This window comes from Rhineura floridana, chromosome 7 (assembly GCF_030035675.1).
Source record: "Rhineura floridana isolate rRhiFlo1 chromosome 7, rRhiFlo1.hap2, whole genome shotgun sequence".
NCBI lineage: Eukaryota > Metazoa > Chordata > Lepidosauria > Squamata > Rhineuridae > Rhineura > Rhineura floridana.
Window position 1 is genome coordinate 127,503,960 of NC_084486.1, and position 27,586 is coordinate 127,531,545.

Genomic DNA, 27,586 nt, shown 5'->3' on the forward strand with positions numbered 1-27,586 from the left:
CTTACCACCATTGTCTGTTTGTAGAGCCTTTGGTTTTCTCTCAAACTTTGTGCTGATCATTGAAATGTATTTCTTTTTTTTTCAATTAATTTTTATTCAAATTTTCAAAACCAAAACAATACAGAAAAAACCACAAATCAATAACTAATACAATAAAAAAAAGAAAAGAAGAAAAAATATATAAAAATATTGACTTCCGATTTGTCATAGTTCAGCTATAAATCTATAATATATAACAAACCTATCTCTTAATAGATTATAAAATCACCTTCCTCCAGCGGTTATCTTAATTGGTTTCAAATCTCATTAACATCATATCATTATAATCTTCCACAAAAAGTCAAAGAGAAGTTTCCAATCCTTGAGATATATATCAATCAATTTTTTTTCCTAAATAAACATGTCAATTAATCCAACTCATCAAGTCTACTAAGTCCAGTAATTTCAAATCGCTCTTCTGTCTTTATCCGTATTAGGTCCATCTTCCATCTTCCATCTCCACGCATCCAAAAATCTTGCTGTCATAGTCATATAATAAAAGTCTGATAGGAATTTCCTCCATCACAGATATTTTCTTGCCATGAATTCTGAACATATCACTGAAGTATTGCTGCAAAGCCACATCTCTGTTCCTCTTTTCCACATGATACGCTAGTACATCTCTTGAAGATTTTTCCATTGACACAAAACAGGGATTAATTCTGTTAACTTTCTCCATTTCAAATTCCATCAAATCCTTCCAGTCCAGGAATTTTTTTGAACCGATAATATCTTTATCTCCAATCTCTTCAATTCCTTCAGGGACAGCGCTGAATTCCAAACTATAATATTTGTCTCCAGGATCCGTCAGAGCCAGGAAATCCAAATCTTTTTTCATGTCCATATTTAATCCAATCTCCAAAGTTTGAACCTTGCCTTTAATTTCTCTTTCATTTTTTTTGGTTTTCCAGATCTATCTTTATTCTCCTTTCTCATAGAATCCTGAATTTCTTTCAGCTCCTGTCTCATTTCGTGAAATTCAATTTTCCACGCTTGTCTATTATTTCTCATTTCTTGTTTTATTGACTTAATCTCATTCATTATTTTCTGAAACATGTCTAAAGATAAAGTCCCTTCTTGTACATCCATAATCTTCTTAATTGTCATTCTTAAAGCCAAAGGAACAAAACTCCTTCAATTTTCAATGTCCCAAGCAAAGAGCAGTTTATTTCTTTATGCAGTTACAAAGGAGTTAATCTTTCCAACCAACTGACGTCACACGCTAGACAGTCCTTATCTCTTATATGCCCAGAAGTGCAAAAACAGCTTTAGTTCACAGCGTCCAAATAACTAGTAGCAGAGAGAATGAGCAGATTTGTCAAAAAAAAAGTAGATCAGGAAAAGTAGTCCCATGCATATATTACACAAAAGTCTTATAAATCAAAAAGATTTTTCTTATCTCTTCCAATCAGAAATCCCTCATCCGTTGTAATCTTTAAAATGCTATTTTCCATATCAGCTTTTTGCAATAAAAGAAAGATAGGCTATTTTTGTTTTCTTCCCCCTTAGTTCCGTGAGTAAAGAAGGAAAGTCGTAACTCACCTAGGTTATCTTAATTGCTGTTACTTTGACAAATCTCTTTAGCTGTATAGATAAGAAAATGATAAGCATAGACAGGAGGATATTTGCCTGCTAGTCCGTTGTTCTTTAAAGAAAAGAAATGGGTCACTTATTCAGCTGAGCTAGCATAGAAATCCTCGCTCCGTCTGAGCAGCTGGAAGCCTTTCTTCCGCAGACAATTCTGACGAATTCCAGACTCCCACAGTCACGACAAAGCTATGTGGGAAATCTCACGTTTCTTCCTTATCCGGAAGAAATTATCCCCAGTCAGAAAAGACCCTTCTGACTGAATTTATAGCTGAAAAAGTTTCATCTAAGACGGGAGCCCGTCTCAGAGCTACACAGGCGGAGGGATCCTCCTGGGAAAGTCCACATTGAAATGTATTTCTTCAGGATCTCATGTATTTCACTCTTCTCCTTTAGTAGGTAGGTGACACAATGCCTCGTTAAAATCATCCACAAAAATTAAAATATATCTATTCTTCCTGAGTGAAGGTACATTAAATGGTCCACAGAAGTCATTGTGTATAAGGTCTAGCACCTTGGTGCTTCTCTCTGTTCTTGGTGGAAATGGGGGTGTAACTCCCTTTTCTTCAATACAGTTTATGCACCTGCTCATGCTAATTACTGTCCTTTGGATTTACCTTCATACCTGTTGCAAGGTTCTGGTTGTGTAGTTGCTTGATCACCTTTCGATTGCGATGTCCCAGATGCTGGTGCCACAGATCTAGGCTAGTCTCATCCTTACATACTTTGGGCTGCATTTGCTTGTTCAGCTGAAAGACTCAGTTCATAAACACCATCATTTTCAAAAGCTTGTGCAAACAATACTTTATTTTTGGTTAGTGTACACTTTCCATTCTGGAAATGTATTGCACATCCTTTCTTGTCTAATGCAGATAGACTCAGGATGTTGCAATTCAATTCAGGAACAAAGCATTATCTGCTACCTAAATTTATCAGCATTTTAGTGCAAATTTCTCCTAACAAACGCGTTTTTGTAGGCAGTTTTGACTAATGTATACATTTTTGCAAGCAGCTTCTCCCTCTGTGATGTATTTCTGTATGTTATTTTCATGAATATATCCATGTTTATGCATGTTTTCCCCTAATATATGCATTTTTGTAAACATTGCTTGGCTGGAAATTTGCATCACAAAATTTGGATAAGTGTGAATTTCGAAGAATGGCTGTTTTGGTTATCATATTTTCTCAGCAAGTGCGAATTTGATACATTTGGCTTTAAATGCACATTTGATTGGATTTCTGCCCCATCCCTGGTACTCAGCTATATAATACATAAGAATTTTTTTTTTAAAAAAAAATGCTATGCAACACTACCTATACTAGGGCTGTGTGCCAGATCCAACTGAATTTTGGACGTCAAATCAAATCGGTCTGATTCAGGTCGACAAAGGATTTGGCTGGATCGGGTTCAGGAAGCCCCAGATTGCCCCAGGTCAAATCATGTCAACCCAGAACAATCTAGGGTTGTCAAAAGGAGAGGCAGTCTGGTGGCAAGGAGAGGGATAGAGAATAAAATGCTTAGGTAGCCTGCATGTGCCTACTTCTCTGCCCTTCTGACCACATGTTTAATTTGGGGTTTAAACAAGGGCCCCAAATCAGTTCAGGTGTGGGATCTGGTTGGAGCTGCTTTGAAGAGCAGTCCAGGCCCTGAATTGGATGGGGGGGGCTATGCACAGCCCTAACGTATATAGTTTTTAAAATGATGATGGTTCTAAATGGGCCAATCAGATCCAGTAACAGTTTGGTGATGTAACAGGTCTGTGGTTCTGGTGTAGCTAGAACACTATGCGGATGTGCAGTCGCTGGCCCCATCCCCTCCACTGCATCTGTTGCCTGGTCCCAGTGCCTACCAAGAGTTGGAGAGGGAAGGTTTGATGCAGGGAGCCTGCACTATGCATGGAGGCTCCCTAAATGTGTAGGGTCCCCAGGTAATTTAGAATTCTCCTCATGAAGGTTTCTAAATTTCACAGGGAGCATCTACATTTAAAGCAGGCTCCCTGCTGACCTTAACTTCCAGTGTGTGAGAGATGGTAGAGCCAGGTGATGGGAATGTTTGTTTGTTTGTTTATTATTTGATTTATAACCTGCCCTTCCTCCCAATAGGTGCCCAGGGCAGCAAATTAAAGGACTAAAAATACTTTAAAACATCATAAAAACAGACTTCAAAATATATGAAAACAAAACATCTTTAAAAACATTTTCAAAAAAGCTTTAAAACATCTTTTTTTAAAAGAAGGTTTAAAAACATTTTAAAAAAGGTTTAAAAACATATTAAAAAGCAATTCCAACACAAATGTGGACTGGGATAAGGTCTCAACATAAAAGGCTTGTTGAAAGAGGAAGGTCTTCGGTGGGCACTGAAAAGATAACAGAGATGGTGCCTGTCTAATATTTAAGGGGAGGGAATTCCAAAGGGTAGGTGCCGCCACACTAAAGGTCTGTTTCCTATGCAGAACAGACCTCCTGATAAGATGGTATCTGCAGGAGGCCCTCACCTGCAGAACGCAGTGATCGACTGGGTATATAAGCGGTAAGACGGTCTTTCAGGTTTCCTGGTCCCAAGCTATATAGGGCTTTGCACACCAAAACTAGAACCTTGAACTTGGCCTGGTAGCAAATGGGCAGCCAATGAAATTCTTTCAGCACCTGGGTGACATGTTGGTGATACCATGCCCCAGTGAGCAGTTTTGCCGCTGCATTTTGCACCACCTGCAGCTTCTGGACTAACCTCAAGGGCAGCCCCACATAGAGCACATTACAGTAATCCAACCTGGAGGTTACCAGTGCATAGACAACAGTGGTCAGGCTATCCTGGTCTAGAAATGGACAGATTTGTCTTACCAGCCACAGCTGGTAAAAGGTACTCCTAGCCACTGAGGTCGCCTGGGCCTCTAGCAACAAAGATGGATCCAGGAGAACCCCCAAGCTATGGACCTGCTCTTTCAGAGGGAGCACAGCCCCATCCAAAGCAGGCAACTGACCAATTATCCAAACTTGGGAACCACCAACCAACAGTGCCTCTGTCTTGCTAGGATTCAGACTCAGTTTACTGGCCCTCATCCAGCCCACCATTTAGTCAAGGCAGCAGTCCAGGGCTTGCATGGCATCTCCCGATTCAGATGTTACAGAGAAATAGAGCTGGGTATCATCAGCATACTGCTAACACCTTGCCCCAAATCTCCTGATGACCACTCCCAAGGGCTTCATATCGATGTTAAATAGCATGGGGGAGAAGATGATACACTGCAGAACCCCACAGCACAACTGCCAGGGGGTTGAAAGACAGTCACCCAATGCTATTCTCTGAAGACAACCTTGGAGATAAAATTGGAACCACTGTAAAACAGTGCCTCCGATACCTATCTCACCAAGTTGGCCCAGAAGGATACCATGGTCGATGGTATCAAAAGCCACTTAGAGATCAAGTAAGAGTACCAGGATCGCACTCCCCCTGTCCTTCTCCCAATAAAGTTCATCCATCAGGTGACCAAGGCCAATTCAGTCCCATAACCAGGCCTGAACCCAGACTGGGATGGGTCATGATAATCTGTTTCATTGAAGAGTACTTTCAATTGGTGCACCAAAACCCTCTCAATCACCTTCCCTAAGAAGGGGGTATTTGTGACCAGTTGGTAATTGTCACAAACCAATGGGTCCAGGGTGGGCTTTTTTAGGAGCGGTCAGATCAACGGCTTTTTCAGGGTGGCTGGAACTACTCCCTCCCACAATTATGGATTGACCACATCCTGGATCCACTTTGTCAAACTCCCTCTGTAAGCTTTAATAAGCCAAGAAGGACAAGGGTCGAGAGGACATGTTGCTGGCCTCATAATCTCAAGGACCTTGTCTAGCTCATCAGGCGGCATCAACTGAAACCATTCCCAAGAAGTTGCAGCAGATGTTGCACTGGACACTTCACTGAGGAAGACAATAGGTGTGGATGGGGCATCAAGATTACTATGGAGGCGAACAACTTTACCCTCAAAGTGCCTTGCAAACAATTCACAGTGGGCCTCCAAAGGGTCTAAAACTCCATTTCCTGGAGTTGATATCAACACACCCCTGACAATACGGAAAAGCTCCACTGGATGGCTACTTGAGGATGTGATGGTGGCAGAGAAGTGGGCTTCTTCACCACTCTCACTGCCACACAGTAGGCATGGTTATGATGTTTTAGTCATGCCCGATAAACCTCAAAGCATGTCTTTCACCACTTGCACTCTAGCCATTATGCAGCCTACTTCATGGCCCTTAGCTCACTGGTGTACCAAGGTGCAAACTGGGGTCCACAATGCTGGAGAGGGTGCTCAGGGGCAACAGTGTCAAGAGCCCAGTGTATCTCACTGTTCCACAGAGTGACAAGGGTTTCAACAGGGTCGCCTGCTCTATCTACTGGGAACTCTCCCAGGGCATTCAGGAATCCAGTGGATTTCATTAGTCTCCAGGGGCAGACCATCTTAATCTGTCCACCACCCTTGCAGGGGAGGATTGGAGCCATAAGTCTAAACTTCACCAGGAAGTGGTCTGACCATGTCAATGGGGTGATATCCACCCCCCCATCTCCAGACCACCCCTTCCTCCATCTGGAGCAAAAACCAAGTCGAGGGTGTGCCCTGCCCTATGTGTCGGGCCGGTGACAACTTGAGGCATCCCCATGGTCGTCATGGAGGCCATGAAGTCCTGAGCCGGAACACTAGAGGCAGCCTCAACATGAACACTGAAATCACCCAGGATTATCGTCCTTGTTTCCTCCAATACAACAGCCAAGATGGCCTCTGCCAGCTCAGTCATAGAAGTTGTCGGGCAGCATGGTGGATGGTACACCAGCAGCAGCCCTAGTTTACTGTCTCCTTGGCCTGACACCAGGTACAGACTCTCACAGCCAGCTCCAAGACAAAGTGGTTTCCTGGTGACAGAGATGGAAGTTCTGAAGACCACAGCAATTCCCCCCCCCCATTCCTGCCTCTTGTGCTGGTGTTGCACTGAGCATCCAGGTGGGAAAGCTGGGTCAGATCAACTTCTCCCAGCTCACCCACCCAGGTCTCGGTAATGCACACCAAATTGGCACCTTCACAATCAGATCATGGATGAGTGTGGCCTTATTGTGTACTGATATGGCGTTAAACAACAACACACACAGGCCAGTGGGCACAGCAGATGAGCAATGAGTAACCTGTCCATGAGAGGAGTGGGAGCGAGGAACAAGGCATAGATAGCCTTGCCCTCATCTTCTTTGGTAGTTCACCACGTCCACATGGTTATACTTTCCTCTACCCATGATCACTGAAACTGGGGTGGCATCACCCATGTCCCTCCTTACTAAGACTCCTCCTAAACATCTGATATGGACCCAACAAGAGCCCACCAACAAAATCTACCTGAACCAGTTATCCCACTAGACGTCTGTGAGAATTGGGAACAGTCAGACCCACTCAATATCTTTCACAGGGGTACATCTACTCCCCCCCCGTCTCACACCCAGGGAGGGCCAGCCTTCTGCCAGTTACAGACTCTCACTCTGAAGGCATCTCGTGACTTTCTCCTATCATTCAGTTCACTGCACAGGCTCTCACCCTGCGCAGGAACTACACATGCACCATACACCCTCTCCAATACCAATCTCCTCTAGATTGGTTTTTTAAAAAGAAATAAATAGGAGGCGGTAGCACCCTCACCCTCAGGACTCTCTACTGAGTGACCCCACCAGCAGCAGACCTGCCGCCCAAGGGCAGCTGGGATTTTATGCCTCCTGACCCAGCCAGGAGCTGATGCAAGAGGCTGCAAGAGTAACTGCAGCCTTTCTGTGGAGTCAGGGTCAGGCTGGGGGTCCCAGTCCTTGCAGTACTTACCAGGGACTTCAGCTGTCTCAAGAGACAGCAACCGAGAGGAGCAAGCTGCAAGCACCCAGATGCTCAGATACTCACTCCCAGGGCACGTCTTCTTCAGTACCCCAGTGCTGTAGCTGCAGGGATATGACAGAGGGGATGGAGTCACTAAGTGCTGCCCTGCTCATCCCCCTAACATGATTGGAATTGTGTGAGCATGAATGCCTGAATGTTCAATTTGGGGATCTTGTTTCTGGAGATGGTATTGTAATCTGGCTTGGAACAGATTGTCCGTGGTGCCCTTCCTTCACACAGATGTTCTAGAGCACAACAAAGCAGGACCTGATTTCAAAACAATGGATTCCAATGAAATTCGCAGCAGCATCGAGCAACCCTGTTAACTAAGCTTTCTTCATTTATTTTTATTATTAAACTTTTTTTAAAATTATTTTTATTATTAAACTTATATACCGCCCGACTAGCAAGCAGCTCTCTGGGCGGTGAACATAAAAACATATACAATAAAATTACAGGATCTGATATAACAAATACATAAAAACCATCTAAAATGAAATTACAACATTTACTTAATTAACTTAAATTAAAATCTCAAAGAAGAGAAAGGTCTTAACTTGGCACCAAAAGGATAATAGTGTCGGCGCCAAGCGTACCTCCTCGGGGAGACTGTTCCACAATTCAGGGACCACCACTAGAAGGCCCTTGATCTTGTTACTACCCTCCAGGCCTCCCTGTGGGTCGGGACCCGGAGGAGGGCCTTCGTAGTAGACCGTAGTGTAAGAGCCGGTTCGTATCGGGAGAGGCGTTCCAGCAGATATCGTGGTCCTCCGCCGTATAAGGCTTTATAGGTTAGTACCAACATTTTGAATCTAGCCCGGAAGCATATTGGAAGCCAGTGCAGGCGGGCCAGAACAGGTGTTATATGCTCAGACTGCTTGGTTCTTGTTAGCAGTCTGGCCACCACATTTTGCACTAGCTGTAGCTTCTGAACCGTCTTCAGAGGTAGCCCTACGTAGAGCGCGTTACAGTAATCCAAACGTGAGGTTACCAGAGCATGTACCACTGATGTAAGGTCCTCCTTACTCAGATAGGGACGTAGCTGGGCTACCAACCGAAGTTGGTAGAACGCATTCCGTGCCACCGAGGCTACATGAGCCTCAAGTGACAGGGAAGAGTCTAAAACAACTCCCAGACTACGAACTTGCTCCTTAAGGGGGAGTGTAACCCCGTCCAGGACAGGGTATGTATCCACCGTCTGACCAGAGAAACCATGCACCAGCAGCATCTCAGTCTTATCAGGATTGAGTCTCAGCTTGTTAGTTCTCATCCAGTCCATTGTCGCATCCAGGCAACGGTTCAGCACATCGACCGCCTCACCTGAAGAAGATGAAAAGGAGAAGTAGAGCTGCGTGTCATCAGCGTACTGATGACAACACACTCCAAAACTCCGGATGAACGCACCCAACAGCTTCATATAGATGTTAAAAAGCATGGGAGACAAAACCGAACCCTGCGGGACCCCATATTGGAGAGCCCACGGTGTCGAACAATGTTCCCCAAGTATTATCTTCTGGAGACGGCCCACCAAGTAGGAGCGGAACCACTGCCAAGCAGTGCCTCCAACTCCCAACTCCGCAAGCCTCTCCAGAAGGATACCATGGTCGATGGTATCAAAAGCTGCTGAGAGATCAAGGAGGATCAACAGAGTTACACTCCCTCTGTCTCTCTCCCAACATAGGTCATCAAACAGGGCGACCAAGGCCGTCTCGGTGCCAAAACCGGGCCTGAAACCCGACTGAAATGGGTCTAGATAATCGGTTTCATCCAATAGCGCCGGGAGCTGGTCAGCAACCACTCGTTCCAAGATCTTGCCCAAGAATGGAACATTCGCCACTGGTCTATAGCTGTTAAAGTCCTCTGGGTCCAAGGAAGGTTTTTTCAGGAGTGGTCTCACCGCCGCTTCTTTCAGACAGCCAGGGACCACTCCCTCTCGCAAAGAGGCATTTATCACTTCCTTGGCCCAGCCAGCTGTTCCATCCTTGCTAGTTTTTATAAGCCAAGAGGGGCAAGGATCCAGTACCAAAGTGGTTGCACGTACCTGTCCAAGCACCTTGTCCATGTCCTCGAACTGAACCGACTGAAACTCATCCAACAAAACATGACTAGACTGTGCTCCAGACACCTCATTAGGACTAACTGTCATAAAATGGGAATCTAAGTCCCGGCGAATGCGTAAGATCTTATGCTGGAAGTGCTCAGCAAACTCATTACAGCGGGCCACCGATGTATCTGCCATGTCCTGTGGGCCTGAATAGAGTAGCCCTCGGACGACTCTAAAAAGCTCTGCTGGGCGGGAGAGAGATGACTTAATAGTGGCGGCGAAATGTTGTTTCTTCGCCGCCCTCACCGCTCCTACATACAGCTTGGTAGAAGAACGGACCAGCGCATAATTGCATTCGTCGGGAGTTCGTCTCCAACTCCGCTCAAGCCGTCTCCTATCTTGTTTCATCGCTCTTAGCTCTGGAGTATACCAAGGAGCTATATGAGCTCTACAAAGGAGAGGGCGCGCAGGGGTGATCGTGTCCACTGCCCGGGTCATCTCTGCATTCCACAGATTAGCCAGGGCTTCGACAGGAGCGCCAGTCCTATCAGCCGGAAAATCCCCCAGAGCCCTTTGAAAACCTTCAGGATTCATTAGTCTCCGGGGGCGGACCATTTTAATAGGTCCCCCATCCTTGCAGAGGGAAAAGGCCACTGAAAGTCTAAACTTCAGCAAGCAGTGATCTGACCATGACAAAGGGAGAGATGTAAGACTCCCCACATCCAGATTACAGATTCATAAAAGATTCATAGCATGGATGAGCCAAAGTCTATTTTTTACTTCCTTTTAAACCTTTCAAGTCATTATTGGATCCTCCAACCTTATCCCCGGTTGAGTGTGAAATTGTTTTTGGTGGACTTGGATGCATTTTAGTTATTTAAGTAAAGGTTATCAGTTGAAATATATTTTACACTCTTGAATGCCTTATGGATTTAAAGGTTTTACTTTAAACTTAAGACCACAGTCCAGCCACAATGAAATACTTTTAAATCCCATTTATTTCAGTGGTAAAGAATTAGACACTTCCTTGTTTCTCTCCATAGGGGTATTATCAAAATACCAACATCTTATTGTATAAAATGGTTTGCAGCGAGAGACAAAGAGAGAGCGAGTGAGTGAGTGAGGGAGAGTTATAGCAATGCAATAGAATATGTCCAACCAACTATTTTTAGCTATTTCCAGCACAATCCTATAATGTCTACTGAGATGTCAGCTCCACTGAGTTCAGTGGAACTTACTCCCACATAAGTGTGCATAGCAGGGTTGGGGAACCTTTGGTACTCCCAATGCTGTTGAACTACAGCTCTCATCATCCCTGGCCATGCTGGCCACAGCTGATGGGAGTTGGAGTCCTGTGATATCTGGAGGGCCACAGGTTCCCCACCCCTGATGTATAAGATTGCAACTGTGTATGTACATTAAAATACGTGTGGGGAGCCTCCAGCCTGAGAGCCTAGTTAAGCTTCGCACTGGTCCCAGTTTCACCTATGATGCTGTTGCCCACAATCAACACCCACTTGTGTTGTCAGGTGTGAAGCAAACAAGGGCCCAGCAACCGAGGAGCAATCGGGAGATTCATGGGAGTTCCTTATTGTTCCCTTGCAAACAGGGCTTGCTGACAGTGCTAATCAGCTGATCAGTGCTGATAGGAAGTCCCACTGGAAATACTGTCTGCAGAGGAAAATGCCAATTTGCAGGGGCAGTTTGAATCCAAACTGCATCTGTGCATGGAGTATAAAGGGGCTTGCTGTAATTGCTGATCAGTAGTTAGAGGGAGGCTATTTGTTCTTTTATAGGTGAGTAACCCCAACTCTGTCAATGTTGGCCCACAGGGGTGGAGTGGTATTAAGGATCTAGCCTGCTAGTGAGATCCAGTTCCTCACCCCTGTTTTAACACCTCATTAAAACCAGAGCTTGGAAAAGTTACTTTTTTGAACGACAACTTCCATCAGCCCAATCCAGTGGCCATGCTGGATGGGGCTGATGGGCGTTATAGTTCAAAAAAAGTAACTTTTCCAAGCTCTGATTAAAACAAACACTAGTTCTGCGTAATCCAATCAAAACAAATGGGAATACATTTATATAGAATACCAACCAGTTGAATTTAGTGCAAGGCAACATTGTGAAGAGCCATGGTCTGGTATGTCCATTTATAAATGTATAACTTCAGTGGTCAGTGAAGTGCTTTGTTAGTGAGAACTGCTGGCCACAGTTGCCAGGTTATTGTGGGGAATTCCCACCCTATCTAGTAACCATTGGGAGATAGTAATGGTGACAGGAGGTAGGTCATTCAGCATTGTACATGTACACAACTGCTGATTAGCCAGGAGTTGCTGGATCTGCAAGCAGCCACCCCTTGTGAGCTACCAATGAACTGCAGGCACTGGCCTTCTCAGTGAAGAACCTTCCAACACTGGAGTGACTTCACCCATCCAGGGCGGAGTCTTATCCAGCTATCGCTAAGTTGTCCTCTGCTGCCACTACCGTAAAGTAGTAACAAATATAAAGAGCTTCCTGTTCTAGCTGAGCCTTGCTTGAGCAACACATGGCCTTCCTCAGCTTTGCTGTGTTCTTGTAACTTTGGTTCTTCTTGGGTCCTGACTTCTCCTCACTGCAGCCTTCTGGTTTGTCCTTCAGTCCGTACTTGTCCCTCAATCCTGACTGGCTTATCCCACAGTTTCTGGCTGACATCAGGCTGCCGCCCATGGGTCAGCCCTCACAGCCAATAGCATCTGCACCTTTGCATGGACCACACCCTGCTTTCATCTCTGCCTCCCAGCAGTTATTGCTCATCCCAGGAATTCCCCATCTCTCTCAACCATCTTGCAGGGATGGCTGGTAGTTCCCACTAGTGAACTGCTTCCTGCACATCAATTTATATATGCATAGTAATGCTGAGAGCAAATTATTCAGTAGAGAGTTTGGCTTCTTGATCATGACAGCTGTGCATAATTCCATCTGTTAAGGCATCTTACAACTGCTAGATGAACTAACTGTTTGGAGACTAGGGTACATTTTTCCTGTCATGATTAACACTCTTATTCTACAGTGTTTGAGCTGGCACCTTTGTCTAAAATGTCACTGTAACATTGCTACAGCAATAGCACAATGCAGTGTTTTGTGATCATAATATTGCCATTACTAAGTGCAATTCTAATTCAGTGGCAGGAGCAGCTTCTGCACATATCTCGCTTGGGGAATTAGGAACAGGGGAGAGGTCGTAGCTCGGTGGTAGAGCACATGCCTTGCATGCATAAGGTCCTACATGCAATCCCTGAAATCTTCAGGTAGGGCTAGAAAAGACTCCCGTCTGAAACCCTGGAGAGCCATTACTGATCATTATAGATACATCAGGGCCATCCAGATGTTGCTTGGCTACAACTCCATCATCCCTGCTGACCGCTGGTCATGCTAGCTAGGGCAGATGGGAATTGTAGTCCAAAACATCTGGGGGGCACCATATTGGCTGGTTTAGATAATACTCAGCTTGATGATGATGATGATTTTAATTTATATCCTACCTTTCCTCCTGAAGGAGCCCAGGATGGCAAACACATCAATAATTTTAAAAAATCTAAAAAGCATTCTAAAAAAATCTTTAAATTTCTAAAAACAGTTAAAAACATTCTCTCAGCCGGTGATCTCAGTGTTGCTAGGAACAGTATCTTTCAGCCATCAAAGGCCTGGATAAACAGGAATGTTTTTAAAATCCTCCTGTAAGTCAGTAATGAGGGAGACAGACATATCTCACCAAGAGCCCATGGTGCTGAGAGGGGCCCTGCTGTGCGGCTGGGCAGGTGAGGGTGGATGCTGGTGTAGATCGCAGAGTGGCATCCACCCTCCCAGGCAACACCCCCCACACCGGCTCATGCTGGCCGTGCAAGCTTCTACAGCACCGCATGAATGTGTTGTGCATGTGTGCTTGCCATCACCCAAGATGGTGGCAGGGGCGTCAACACTCCCCTGACATCTTGGGTGATGGCAAGCATGCACACACAGTGCATTAATCCACTGACGCAGTTAGGCCTAGTGGCAGTAGTGCCACCGTCTTTGAGATCCCCTGCAGTCTATTGCCCAAGGGCCTGTTACAGTCTAGTACCGCCCCTGGGGAGAGCATTCCATAAACAGGAGAGCATGCCACTGAAAAGGTCCTGTCACAGTGCCAACCAGGCAGCCCCCAGAGGTGACACACCACCAATGCATGAACTAATGCTTTAACTCAATGTAAGGTAGCTTCTTGAATTCTTGTGTTCAAATAGGTGCAGCATGATAGGCTCCTTTTCTGATTCAGCTGCTGAGACTATCCATCTGTAGCCTACTCACATATTTGGCACTCACAGAATTCATGAGGAGGAACAATGGCTGGATACCCCAATTGTAACTCTCTGATAAACTGCCGATCAGCATGAATGCATATTTTCTGATCTGGCTATACGTTTGCTACTGTAGACCTGTACAGCTGGCCCTGGCCCCATTTGTCTAGCTGAGAATTAGGTACCTTCCAATTCATCCTGAAAAGGAATTCAATAAAATTTGAACAATCCAGTCGTAGAAATAGGCTTTATACAGGGTGTGCCACAACCCACATCAGCATATTATTACAAAATTAGTGTGGCACTGAAGTGACATTATGCCAACCTCACAGAGAGACATGCCACCACAAATATTTAAAACCAGAGAGAACTTATCAAGAATCTTCAGGTTCTGAACAAAGGCCCTGCTGTTATCAGAAAGGGAATAGCTGCACCATTGCATATTTGCTTGGGAATTTGGCCTCCATAGGAAGCTGCCTTATACTGAGTCAGACCTTTGGTCCATCTGGCTCAGTATTGTCCACACTGACTGGCAGTGGCTCTCTAGGGTTTCAGGCACGGAGTCTCTTCCAGTCCTACCTGGAGGTGACGGTGATTGAACTTGGGACCTTCTGCATATAAAACAGATGCTGTACTACTGAGCTACAGCCCGTCCTTTCAGGATGCTGGGATTCTTTCCCACTGTCTACTGGAACAGGCCCTTGCAGTTACCAGGTGCAATTTGAGAGAAATGTGAACAGTCTTGCTTAGGCAAAAACCTCTGAGGGAATCTTAGGGAAGTTAAAAGAATTTTGCACCATTTCAAATGGCGAAGCTTCGCTCTCTAATTACAGTATCAAGCGCCTACGACATGATGCATATACTCATGCAGGAAACGGTTCAAACTGCCAACAAAATAGTATGGCATATGTATCTTAGTAGAATCATTTTAAGGTTTTCCAGCAATTCATCACTAAATCTAGAACCTGTAAAAGATGAATGCAATTTATGAGCATAAGGACCAGAATACAAGTTGCAGCAGACTTGGAGTGGCCACTGAAAATGTCATTATCTTCGTCATCACATCACATTTATTGATCACATCACATCAATAAATATTCTCTGTTTTACAAGGAAAACAATGTTAAAAATGGAATATATAATAATTAAAATCAACAAAGTACAATAAAAATCAGGGTGGGACTTTTGTTGCAAGAGACAGCATTACAAAACAGTGCAGTGTTAAAGCACAACTCAAAGCCTGAATGAATAAAAAGATCTTCACCTGAGCCCAAAAAGTAAAGGTGCCAGGTGAGCCTCCATAGCTGGTGTGCCACTACTGGGAAGTCCCTGTCCTGGTAGCCATCCATCTCATTTCACTTGGCAGTGGCACTTGGAACAAAATCAGAAAGTTCATGTACACATATACAGGAAGAGGCAATCTTTGAGGTAGCCAGGTTTCCATGTCACATTCATGGTGTGCTGTTTCACATTTCTTGATTACGTTGAACTTAACCTTCGTCCAATTTGTTCAGAGCATGTACATGGTTCTCTTTCTCCCCACACCCATTTTATTCTCATCACAAGACCCCTGTGAAGTGTGTGTGTGTGTGTGTGTGTGTGTGTGTGTGAGAGAGAGAGAGAGAGAGAGAGAGATTGACTCAAGAACACCCAGTGAGCTTCAGGGCTGAGTGGGTTTTTTGCCAATCGTAGTCGAGCACTGTAACTATTGCATCATGCTGGTTCAACTGCTACACCACACTTACCCATGATTTCATCATGTCATGTTTTCCCTGCCCTTCACCAGTGCTATTTTACTTCCATTTATTTATTTATTTATTTATTGTATTTGTATACTGCCCCATAGCCGAAGCTCTCTGGGCGGTTTACAGTAACTAAAAACATTAAAAACAAATATACAAATTTAAAACACATCTTTTAAAAACAATTTAAAACACAATTTAAAAACACGTGCTAAAATGCCATGTTCAGAATGGCATTCAGCACTGGAAATGTTGTAACAAAGATGTGCTGATGGAAACAAAGTGGGTGGCTTTCAAAGAGAATGAAACAAATCTATGGAGGATAAGGCTATCTGTTAACATGCTGTGATTTGGATTCCTACATTGAGCAGGGGGTTGGACTCGATGGCCTTGTAGGCCCCTTCCAACCCTACTATTCTATGATTCTATGAACTAGTTATTATTGTCTCTAATATCAGAAAGTGTATGCCTTTTAATACCAGTTGTTGGAGTGTATAAGTAAGAGAAGGCTATTGCCCTCATGGCCTTCTTGTGGGCTTTCTGGAGGCATCTGGTTGGGCAGTGTGAGAACAGGATCCTGGACTAAATGGGCCTTTGGTCCAATGCAGAAGGGCTCCTCTTATGATCTTATGAGTGCAATATACATTTTCATTCCTCCCTCAAAGAAAATTCAAATAAAGTCAATTGGCTAGAGAAATTCCCTCTGAATTCTTTGATCTGGAGCCTCACCTTCCTGATCACAGATTGCAATGGACTTTCCCCATTTTCATTAGTTTCTCCTCTCAGTGATAGGTTGGCATTAAGCAACTTTTCTCAATGGTGCCCATGACGACGTTTCCTGGAAGAGCTGGATGGCACAAGATTCTGCTGTAGCATCAAACTTCTTTGGATACATAGGATCAAACTGTTTGCTTTGTCTTATTCATCTTCCCTTGATGCATCAGCTTACAAAATGTGCCTGTACCAAGGATCTAGATCATAAGTGGGCCAACTGGCTGATTTTTTTTAAAAAAAAATATTATATTTATATCTGATTTTTCCTCCAAGGAGCTCAAGGTGACATACAGGCATGGTTCTCCCCCTCCCAATTTCATCCTCATAGCAATCCTGTGAAGTATGTTAGGCTGAGAGGCAGTGACTGACCCAAGGTCACCCAGTGAATTCCATGGCTAAGTGGGGATTTGAAGCTGGTCTTCCACGACCCAATCTGACACTCTAAGCACTACACCACATTTCAGTGGAACATAGAAAGCCCCTTTGTACCAAATCAAACATCAGCCCATCTCACTCAGTATCCTCTATAGTGATTAGCAGAGGCTCTCCAGGACCTTTTCCCAGTCTTTCCTTGAGATGCCAGAGACCTTTTGCATGCAAAGTATGTGCTCAGCCACTGAGCTATGGTGAGGTGGTATGATAGGTTTTAGCCCCAGTCTCATTCAAGAAAAGAGGAATGCAATGGTGCTATCATTTTATTTCAGTATGGCAGCCTGCAAATTGGTGCTGATGCTGTTCTTTCATGCCCTTCATAACGTTATTATTTTGTGACATATTGCAGGGTTAATGCTGAGGGCAACCACAGAAATGGTAAGCAAATGCTTTTGTACTTTGAGTTTGGCTGATAAATTCCTAATAAGCCCATGAGGCTGGGATCCAAAGATATGCCTGTGGCCAAACATTTTCTTTCATGCTCTTGTTCATATATGACACTCTGAAGGCTGAGATTTGTAACAGACCATTAGCTTTTGGCTTTCAGCGATCAGAATGAAAGTTTACATATGGGTACAGCATGGCCTTTGAAAAAAAATGAAATGACAACAGCGTTCCTGTGGTTTCATATTAAAGTAAGTTATAGTGAAGGAAAGCAAGATCAACAGCAGAGCGGGGTGGAGGGGGACTAATTATTAATTATTTCTTCTTCTCTGTCCTGTTTGTCATCAGCTAAGCACAGCCAGTGGATAGCTTGGTTTCTGAGTGTGGGAAATCTGGACTCAAACCAAGAGCCTGCTGACTTAGGCCTTTGGCCCATCTGGTCCAGAATCTACTCTTCTCATAGTGGCCAACCAGATGCCTATGGGAAGCCCGCAAGCAGGACGTAAGCATAAAAGCACTCTTCCCTCCTGTAGTTTCCAGGAACAAGTATTTAGAAACATGTTGTTTCTGACAGTGGTGGTAGTGCATAGCCATCATAGTTATCAATAGCCTTATGCTCCATTAATTTGCCTAATCCTCTTTTATATAGTAACCAAGTTGGTGGCCATCGCTACCTTTGTGGAAACAAATCAATAGGTTAACTACGCACTGTATGAAGAAGTACTTTATTTTGTCTATCCTGAATCTTCCAACATTTAACTTCACTGGATGTCTATGAGTTCTAGTGTTGTGAAAGAGAGAAAAACTATTCTCTATCCCCTTGCTCCATACAATGCATGTTTTTACACACTTCTAACATATCACCTCCCATATCTCCTCTTAATCTCAATTCTGCCTGAATAGGAGGAATATATAAGAAATATTTTTATGATTTATCCATTTATTAAATTTATATCCCACCCTTCCTCCCAGTAGGAGCCCAGGGTTGCATATGCCCTTTCACTCAGAGTTGTTGTGTGCATAAGCAACATAAAAACTGTGAGCCTCATATTCTAAAAAGTGTTAAAAGTAGATAACCATAAATGCTAACAATTCCCAGATCTTTGCAACAATTTCCAAGTCACCAAGGTAATGAGCAAGGAGTTACAATTGTGTAACTCACCTGATTGACTGCTCCACAGTCATATGACTTGCTCTGTCAAGAAATGGATTTAATGCTGTTCAAAACTTGATTAATGGATTTGTTTCCTGTCAAAATAAAGGTTACAAAAAAGGTTGAAATGAGGACAAAACTAGAATCATAACAAATGAAAAAGCCTTGACTGGCATGGATATTTGTGTTATAAAATTCTGCATTTCTTCCAGTCGGATTTTCTCCAGTGTGTTTTTCCCCCAGCTGTAGAATCATGCATTTAAAACACACACACACACACACACACACCACCACCACCGCCACCACAAACCAACAATGCCTGATTGCTGGCAGAAGAAATGCCAGCTGCATGTTTATTTAGATGGCATTTGGTCATTTTCATTCAGATTTAAATTTGCACAAGGAAGGTCAAGCCTAACAATTTTCCTGCTTTTCTTAGCAATTTTTAATTGGCTTGCTTTGTATATATTCATCAAAATGAATCACCAGCCTAACTCAGGGACTCCTGCAGGAAAACAAAACAAAGCGCAATTGTTATTTGTTTGTTTATTAAAATATGTATGCCCGCCTTTCCACATACATATTTGGATACCCAAGATAGCTTACAACAAGAATGAAACACACAATCCAATAAAATAAAAATAAACAGGACACGGCAGGTAAAAAATAATCACACACAATACAGAAAACAGAAAAAGAAGCCAACATGAAAATCAGACATCACCAGTCAGGCCAAATAGAAATGTCTTTAATTTATGGCAAGTCATCGGCAGGAGGGATGGGTGAATCTGTCAGTGGAAACAGGGGTGGGGCTCAGAAATAAAATTTATTATTATTAAATTTATTATTATTATTATGCTTGCGCCCACTGTTTATTCCCCCTACTATGTATTTACTGAACGCCAAAGTATAATGCTGCGAAGACAGCAGTGGTGCTTTCATGTTCCATGAGATGCTTTAAGTTACCACAAGAGACTATTTCCTTTACATATTTTCCTTCTAACTTTCATCACATTTTTCTTTTGACCGGTGATTAACATTTAAGAAGACTGTGACTAAGAACGTTCCCCCAAGTACTTGGAATCAGTCTTCATGACAGCAAGTCCCCCCACCACCATCCTCGTTGTTGCCGCGGCCCCCACCACTGCCATCAGGGTGGCCTCCACCATTACCCTCCCAGGGGGCCTCAGCAGGATCAGGATTGGCATAGGGAGGGAGGCATGGGGAAGCCAGGAGGGTGAGCTGCCTGGCTAGGGAAGGAGGGAGGGGAGGCAGAGGGAGGGCGAGCTGCCCAGCTGTGGCTGTTGGGGGGGAAGTGGGCTCATCAAGGAGCAGAACCAGTCCTAGGATCTCCTCTCACAAGTGCTTTGGCATCTCAAGATAAGGGACTTGCTGGGGGAAAAGCTTCCAGGAACAAGAGCTGCACTGAGGGCTTGGGCTCCATTACCATGGGGCACCTCAGAAGGGCAGGTGATTGATCTGGATCAGGGACACTGGGCTCAGACGGGAAAGCAAGATAGGGAGTCCTCAACAGCTGGTCCTGAGGCAACTCCCACATCAACATTGCCACCTCCAGAGGGCCATGCTCCCAGAAGTGGCATGTCCTGCCTCTATCCTATGCCTCCCACAGGCAGGGCACCAGAGGCCTCACAGTGTCAGGCCCAGGATGAGACTCAGGAACCAGACCAGGGGTTGTAAGTAATTCAGTTTTTATAGAGTAATGTCCAAACAAAGACTGCGTCTTCTCATGAAGCAGTACAGGAATACAGGTCCTGCGGCATTGAGAGAAAGTTGACAGAGCAAGGAGCTGCTTCCCACTTGTTCTTTAAGAAGGGACCAAACGGGCGCGCAACCTTTCGCTCCTCCTTAACTGCCCCCCAGGCACTACCCGCCTTCCCCCCCTTCTCTCTTGTCTTTTCAGGTGTCTTCGTGTGCGCGGCGAAGGGGGAAGCATCGGCCCCTCCTCTTCTGAAGTTTCTGATTCCAGTATGGGGGATGGGGGGGCTGATGGTAAACTGCCTCACGGCTTTTCTGCCTTGGGCAGCCCTCCCTCTTCCCTCTCCTGTTCTGAGCTTCGGAGAAGGGGAGGCATGGGAATGTCCAGGGGCGATTCTGAAACTCCAAAGCTCTCAGGCTCTCCGTTGCTAAGCAACCCTATCTCTGGCATTTCCTCTGTTTTGTCTTCGCTCCACTCGGGCGAAGTTGCTCCCCCTCCTCCCTGCCATCTGTCTGAATCCCCTTCTTCCAACCCCCCGGGACCCCAACTCTGCCTCATGACATCATCCCCTCTCCCAAGCTGCCCTCCCCTTTTGCTGACTTGGGGCGGTGGGGAAAACGTTGATGAAAAAGTTTTACCAAGTCTGGAGCATGCACGTCAACTTCATCTTCCCATGATCTATCAGCTGGTCCATAGCCTTTCCAGTGAATCAAGTACTGCAACTTGCCGCGTCTTATTCTGGAGTCTAGGATTTCCCCAACTTCAAACTCAATTTGCTCATTTACCAGGAGCATATCTCCGGGTGGCTCCTCCGGCTGCAACTCACTGGGAGGGGCGGCTTTTGTTAACAGGGATCGATGAAACACAGGATGTATTTTAAACATGTCAGGCAGCTTCAGTCGGTATGCCACGGGATTAATTTGAGTTTCTATTTCAAAAGGACCCACCCTCTTGTCTTGTAATTTTCTACATTTACCTGGCATTTGGAGGAAGCGGGTGGACAGCCAGACCCGGTCTCCCGGCTGCAGGGGGGGCCCTCCTTCCTGTGCAGGTCAGCAACTCGCTTGTACTCCATTTTGGCTTCGTTTAACTGTTGTTTCAACGTCTGTTGCGCCGCCTGCAATTCCCTAAGAAAGTTCTCTGCCGCTGGTACCAGCATACCCTCTGAGCTGCTTGGAAAGACTTTAGGATGGAATCCATAATTAGCGAAAAACGGGGTTTGTTGAGTGCTGGAATGCAGGGAGTTGTTGTAGGCAAACTCTGCAAAATGCAAATATGATACCCAATCAGTCTGTTGATAGGACACATAACTACGTAAATATCTTTCCAAAACGGCGTTCAAGCGTGCCGTCTGGTCGTCTGTCTGGGGGTGATGGGCGGAGGAGAGTTTTAACTCCGTCTGCAGCTGTTTCCACATGGCTCTCCAAAATTTGGCTATGAACTGAGTTCCTCGGTCCGAGACTACACTGTTTGGCAACCCATGCAGCCGGTAGACTTCTTTGATGAATAACTTGGCCATTTCTTTAGCCTCTAAGGCCCCTGCACAAGGAAGAAAATGTGCCATTTTGGTGAGTAAATCGATCACTACTAGAATGGCTGTCATTCCTTGGGACTTGGGTAAATCAGTTATAAAATCCATGGATAGGTCCTTCCAGGGTTCGTGTGGGACAGGTAACGGTTGTAACAGTCCTGCTGGTGTCCCTGTTTGTGTTTTTGTCCGCATACAGACAGAGCAGGACTTTACATAGTTTTCAATATCCCGACGCATTTTAGGCCACCAAAAGTCCTTGGCCACGTTCTGAATGGTTTTGTAAATCCCAAAGTGTCCCGCTGTGACGGAATCATGGCACTGGCGTAGGATTCTGAGCCATAATTCCCCTTCTGGCACATATCTGGCTGTTTTGAACCATAACAGTCCATCCCTCCAGTGGAAAGTTACTTCTGAGTCTTGATCTTGTCCCGTCTCCTGCCTATATCTTAGCATGTCTACATCTTCTTGTTGTGCCTTTTTGAGTTCCTCTTCCCATGAAGGCTGACACGATCCCAACGTTAATTTCTCTGGCGGGATCACGTACTGAGGCTGGTCATCTGATTCACTTTCTTTGAATTGTGGCTGTCTGGATAAGGCATCTGCTCTCTGGTTTTTGGCTTGGGCATGATAAATAATCTTGAAGTTGAATCTAGTGAAGAACTGGGACCATCTTATCTGTCTCTGGTTCAACTTTCTGGCTGTTTGGAGGCTTTCCAGATTCTTGTGGTCGGAGCGCACTTCAATCTGATGAGAGGCCCCCTCTAGGTATTGTCTCCAGTTCTCAAAAGAATCCTTGATGGCCAGCAGCTCCTTCTCCCATACTGTGTAGTTCTTCTCTGCTGGCTTTAACTTCCTAGAGAAGTACGCGCAGGGGTGCAGCTCCTTTTCCCCTTGGTCTAATTGCAGAAGGACCCCCCCGATGGCAAAATCTGAAGCATCGGCTTCCACGACAAAAAGGCGGGTCGGGTCAGCAAAGCGCAGAATGGGCTCAGAAGCGAACCTTCTCTTCAGCTCCTCAAAGGCCTTGGTGGCATTCTCTGTCCATTGAAACTTATTCTTTCCCCTTAAGCAGTCAGTCAGAGGAGCTGTTAATTTGGAAAACCCTGGAATGAACTTTCTGTAATAGTTGGCAAACCCTAGAAACCGTTGTACATCCTTTTTGGTAACAGGCAGACCCCAGTCCAATATACAACTTACTTTCCCTGGGTCCATTTCCACTCCTTCTGCTGAGATTCGGTACCCAAGGAAGTCCAAAGACTTGAGGTCAAATCCACATTTCTCTAACTTGGCATACAAGTGATTCTCTCTCAGTCTCTTCAGCACCGTTTTCACATGCTGATCATGGTCTTCCTGGTTCTTTGAGAACACCAGGATATCATCTAAGTAACAGATTACATACGTGTCCAACAGGTCTCTAAACACGTCGTTCATGAACTTTTGGAAAACCCCTGGGCTCCCACAAAGCCCAAACGGCATGACCAGGTACTCAACCTGACCATAAGCGGTCAAGAATCCCGTTTTCCATTCATCTCCCTCCTTCATTCTGATCAGATTGTACGCTCCCCTCAAATCCAGCTTCGTGAAGACTTTTGCGGAGCGCAGTCGGTCTAGCAGCTCTGAAATCAGGGGCAGCGGGTAGCTGTTAGGGATGGTGATCTGGTTCAATGCGCGATAGTCGTTACAAGGTCTGAGTTTCCCCCTTTCTTTTTCACAAACAATAGTGGTGCTCCAGCAGGGGACTGTGAGGGACGTATGAATCCTCGCCTCAGGTTTTTATCCAGAAATTCCTTCAGGGCCTCCCTCTCAGTCTCTGTGAGTGAGTAAATTTTCCCCGATGGGATGCTGGCTCCTGGCACAAGATCAATCGCACAGTCGTAAGGGCGGTGGGGGGGTAGAGTCTCTGCCTCTTTTTCATCAAATACATCTTTGAATTCCTCATACTTCAGCGGCAGGGTCACTTGCTCGCTTTCCTGCGCTGCCACCGCCAAGGTGTTCTTGATTCCTTCGGGTTGACAGTTCTCCTGACAATACTGTGAGGTGAACCACACCACTGCCTGCTTCCAACTTATCTTGGGTTCGTGCTTTGCTAGCCAGGGCATTCCCAGAATCACCTCAAAGTTCGAGAGATCTGACACGTATAGCGAAATGAACTCTTCATGCCCGGGGATTTGAAGTTTCACTTCCTCCGTGGCTTGTGTCACCACTCCTGACTTCAGGGGTCTCCCATCGATGGTCTCCACAGATAGGGGAGTGTCCAGTTTCCACCGGGAAATTCCATGACTCTTGGCTAGCTTTGCATCAATAAAATTTGTGGAGGCTCCACTGTCAATCAAGGCAGTAGAATTAAACACCACTCCTCTGGAAGTTGTAATCCAAATAGGTAAGACCAACACCCCTTTTGAGGGAGGTTGGATCGTTGGAGGGCCTTTATACAACGCGGCCCCCAGTCCACCAGCCTGCATGTGGACTGGGTGTTCTAGTTTCCCGACGGCTCGGCTTTCCCCCCTTTCAGTCCACAGTCTCTGGCCACATGGCCCGGTCTTGAACAATAAAAGCATAAACGTTCTCGACGTCGTCTTTCCTTTTCTTCTTCTGACAATCTTGGCCTAGCCCCTCCTTGTCCCTCAGTTGCATTACCTGCCACCCCTGCAGTGGAAAGGGCCTTGCTTCGGGACACCGAGTCTGAGTATCTCGGGACCACCTGCTTCTTTTCCAGGCGTCTTCCTTCCATCCGGTGATCTATCTGTAGGCATAGCTGGATTAGCCCTGGCAGGTCAGTGGGAGGGGTGGTCCTGGCCAGCTCATCCAGGATTTCAGCATTTAATCCACTCCGGTACATAAACATCAAAGCGGCATCATTATAACCCGTTTCCTGGGACAAAATTTTAAAAGCGTTAGTGTACTCGGAAACAGTCCCTTTAGCTTGCTTCAGAGCGCCTAGCTGCTGCGCTACTGTTTCAGCTCTTTGCGGGTCTTGAAACATCTCGGTCATCTCCTGTATAAATCCTCTGTATCTTCTTAAGACAGTATCCTTTCTCACCAGATATGGAGTCACCCATGTTGAAGCTTCTCCCTCCAGAAGGCTAATCACGAAGGCGACTTTAGCCCCATCGTCTGGAAATTCTGTGTGCCTGACATCCAGATATAATTCACATTGAGCCATGAAAGTTGCCAACTGATCACTCTGTCCCGCATATTTTGGGGGCAATCCAATGGGAACCTTTACTGCAGCAACTGGAGGGGCTGTTCGCATCTGGTCTATCGTGGTCTTCAAGGCTTGATTATCCGTTTTCAATGCCTTGACGGCTGCTAGCAGGGCTTGTACATCCATCTGCAAATCAGCTACCTTAGTCCTCAAGAGTTTCACTTCTTCCGTCTCGGAAGTGGGGTTCGTTCCCCCCCTGCTCCCTTTGACATCTTGTCCCAGTCAAGTGAAGAGAGCGTTGATGGTGATTGAGGTGGCTCTGTCAAGCTGTCAGGCCCAGGATGAGACTCAGGAACCAGACCAGGGGTTGTAAGTAATTCAGTTTTTATTAGAGTAATGTCCAAACAAAGACTGCGTCTTCTCATGAAGCAGTACAGGAATACAGGTCCTGCGGCATTGAGAGAAAGTTGACAGAGCAAGGAGCTGTTTCCCGCTTGTTCTTTAAGAAGGGGCCAAACGGGCACGCAACCTTTCGCTCCTCCTTAACTGCCCCCCAGGCACTACCCGCCTTCCCCCCCTTCTCTCTTGTCTTTTCAGGTGTCTTCGTGTGCGCGGCGAAGGGGGAAGCATCGGCCCCTCCTCTTCTGAAGTTTCTGATTCCAGTATGGGGGATAGGGGAGGGGCTGATGGTAAACTGCCTCGCGGCTTTTCTGCCTTGGGCAGCCCTCCCTCTTCCCCCTCCTGTTCAGAGCTTCGGAGAAGGGGAGGCGTGGGAATGTCCAGGGGCGATTCTGAAACTCCAAAGCTCTCAGGCTCTCCGTTGCTAAGCAACCCTATCTCTGGCATTTCCTCTGTTCCGTCTTCGCTCCACTCGGGCGAAGTTGCTCCCCCTCCTCCCTGCCATCCGGTTGAATCCTCTTCTTCCAACCCCCCGGGACCCCAACTCTGCCTCACGACACACAGCAACCAAAGTAACAGAGCCAAAGCAATGCTGTTAAGGGTGTGTGGGGAATGTGACTCCTTGCCATCTCCCAGCTGCGGACTCCAATGGATCCCCTCAGAAGACAGGCTCGCCTCTCTTGTGGCATGTCTGAGCTGGCAGGCAAGGACACAGTGCACGGGGATGGGAGAGGGGCCTGAGGAGTGCCAGCAGCTCGCACCAGCCACTGAAGTTGAGGCACCCCCTGTGGGAGTGCTGGTGCCAGACTATGTATCACAGGCATGGAGAGGCCACTTGGCTGGGGTGAGGGGGGCTGTATCCTTGCCACTGACAGTGCCATTCCATCCGCAGTGCAGTCTGCTAGCAGCACGCACCTCCCCTCCCCATACCTGCTGCATCTGCTTCCCCAGCTGCACCTGTTTGACCTCCACCTGCCTATCCTCCTTGTCTACCTCCTTGACCAGCAGTTATGTAACAGAGCATGTTGGTATCACAACATCCCTGCACTCCTCCAGACCCTCATCCTGACCAACTTGCGATGCTGCCAGTTCTTCCAACTGGATGGGGAGGCCATCAAGGAGCTGTGCATGAGCTGTCTCCCCACCTGCAAGCCCAGTGCCGTGCCTGCAGTAACATCCCTGTACTCTAGAAGGTGCTTCTTGACCTGCGCTACTTGGCCACAGGGGTCTTCAAGTGAGATGTGGCCTGGGGTGCCCACCCCATCATCCAATTCTCCGCCAGTAGGTGCCTTCCGGCCTTTCCGGAAGCCATGGTGGCCCCAGTGCATGAGTTCCTACACTTCCTGCAGATGGAGGAGGTGTGTGTGCAGCTCAGAGATGAGTTTCCTTGCCATTCTGTGGGCCCTCGACTGGACTTACTTTGTGATCCTGGCCCCTGCATGGAACCCCCATGTTTACGGGAACCTCTGCCACCAGTACTCCACCAATGTGAAGATGATACCCCTTGGCGGTCAGCCACCTTGCATGCAGAGGGCTCCAGCCAACTGCTGCCCACACAATCACACCTTCACCTATATGAATGTCACAATGCTCAGGAGTATACATGAAGTCCAAATCCTGGAGGCCTCCCCACTGCTGAACATGCTGGAGACTTGGCCCCCTGACTGAGGGTGGCTCCTGGGTAGACAGTGGGTGGCTGCAGGGGGGAGCATGCAGGGCTCCTTGGGCATTTCCTCTTCTTCTTGCAGCTGACTGTGCCTATTCGCTGCTACCCTTCCAGATGATGCCCTGTCCAGCAGACATGCCTGTCCTCATTGGTTGCTTGAACCACATGCCTTGCAAGGAGGATGGACTTCAAACAAGCATTCAGGATGCTGAAGTCCGACTTTCGCTGCCTGCATCTCAGTGGGGGTGGTGGTGGTGGCAGGTGATGGAGACCGTGCTGAAGTGCCCTAGATCTTTCCTCTTCTCCCAGGCATTTTAGCATGTATTTTATATTGTTTTAAATTGTGTTTTAAATTGTTTTTTAAAAGATGTATTTTAAATTGTATTTGTTTTTAGTTGCTGTAAACCGCCCAGAGAGCTTCGGCTATGGGGCGGTATACAAGTATAATAAATAAATAAAATAATACTTACAAGTAAATCTCATTGATGTCAACAGGGCTTACTCTCAGGGATGTGTGCATGGGATCGCATCTACACTTGCATCGCTACTTGGTGGCATTGTATTAAAAATTTGTTCACATTTTCTAATATTGATGCTTTGATCTTATCAGATTTTTAAATCTAAGAGAATGCGTGATTTCAAAATGTCTTGCATATTGTCCATCAAGGCAACAGATATGAAGGATGTAATTTTTAAAACTTGTCTCTCAGTATTCACTGGCTTCTCCAGCTGTATCTTTTTGATATGCAAACACACACAC